Consider the following 1,908-nt stretch of genomic DNA (forward strand, 5'->3'; position numbering starts at 1 on the left):
AGGATGGTTGATTATGGTTGATTATGGTGGGGAAGGTGCGGCAGATGTGTATGGATGTGTAGGGACGTGTATGGAGGTCAAGAATGGAGAATGGAGGTGCGGCACAGGGGTTTTCTGTATAGCATAGGGTGTGGTACGAATTTTTGGCTGAAATTATGCTTATATAGTCCTAGGGTTAAGTAGATTAGGGTTGGGCTTAACAGATTTGGTGGATTAGGGCCCTAGAATTCGGCTATAGGTGAATCAAATCCACTTAGGAGGAGGTTTTGGCCCACATAGTTTTATAAAAGGATTTGTATACCCAAATCCACAAGGATTAGGCCTTGGAAATCAGAATCCCAAAGGCATTGGGCCTAGGGAGGTGTGGCAGATTTAGGGGAGAGGGTAGCTTGGCTTGCAAGGCAAGGCAAAGCCTTCTAGAAAGGTTTGGGGCGCCACTTCTCTAGGGCTTCTAGAAAGAATAGGTTTTGTGGCAGATTTGGGCCTTCTAGAATAGGATGCTTCTAGAAATAGGTTCTAGAATTATCCATTTAGGTCCCCATGCAATTAGGATTAAGACATGATAAGGTTTGGATAAGATAAGATGAGATAAGGTTTGGATAATGTTGGATAATGTTGGATAAGGTTGGATAAGGTTTTGGATAATGTTTCCTCTTTTGAGCTCCTACCTTATCCACTTTGTCCCAAGCTTAGTTCCTTCCTCTTCTTATCACATTTCTAGCCTCTTGAAGTCCAAATTCGTCCATCCATGTTGGCCCATATGTAAGCTATCCACATAGTGTCCAAAATTGCTCCAAAATGCACCAAAATGCCCTTTCTTGATACTTTACCCCATAGGACCTACAAACACACGAAATTGAGTTGTAATGCAACATTAACTAAGAAATAATAGCATAAATGCACAAGAATAAGCTAGTTAAGTCGCCTAAATATGCTCCTATCAAATCACTTTGAGGAGTGGAAAAGAAGTTGGCACTACATCCACACCACCCGAAACAAGTTCTAATGAAGAAGAAACGTTGCAACATGAAGAGGAGGCTGCAAGCATGCCCACGGCAAGGACACAACCACCCTTGCCGCAAGCACCTAAGGACCAAAATTCATCCATTCCACCCCATTCGGCCACCAAAGGTAAGTTGGGTTCAAATTCGATTAATTCTAACCTCGTTCCACCCAATGTTCCTTTTCCTCACAGATTTTTGCAAACAAAGAAGGAGGAGCATGAGAAAGACATTCTTGAGATGTTTAGGAAAGTTCAAGTCAATATCCCGCTCCTAGATTCCATAAAGCAAGTGCCCAAATACACCAAGTTCTTGAAGGAATTATGCACTACAAGGAAGTGGGCTTCAAATAAAGAGGTAGTGAGGGTAAGTGAATACGTTTCCGCTATTTTACAAAGAAAGTTACCACCAAAGTGCAAAGATCCAGGTAGCTTTACAATTCCTTGTATTATTGGCCAAACTAAGTTCGAACATGCTATGTTAGACTTAGGAGCTTCAATTAACGTCATGCCATACTCTATTTATGCTTCAATGAACCTTGGTGAATTGAAAAATGATGGTGTGATTATTCAGTTGGCCGATAGATCTAATGCCTATCCAAAGGGCGTATTGGAAGATGTCTTAGTGCAGGTGAATAATTTGATCTTTCCGGTGGATTTCTACGTTCTTGAAATGGAAGAAACCACCCATGCTCCATCCTTGCCGCTTCTTCTTGGGAGGCCATTTATGAAGACGGCCCGAACTAAGATAGACGTGTTTAAGGGCACTTTAACAATGGAATTTGATGGGGAAGTGATTGATTTTAATATTTCTGAAACTATGAGATTTCCTAATGATAATCACTCATGTTTCTCTATTGATATTCTTGATTCTTTGGCGCAGGCACACCTTGATCAATTACATGGAG

The sequence above is a fragment of a genome, unplaced genomic scaffold, assembly GCF_019419815.1.
Source record: "Pyrus x bretschneideri cultivar Hongxiangsu unplaced genomic scaffold, Pyrus_bretschneideri_v1 Contig126, whole genome shotgun sequence".
Lineage (NCBI taxonomy): Eukaryota > Viridiplantae > Streptophyta > Magnoliopsida > Rosales > Rosaceae > Pyrus > Pyrus x bretschneideri.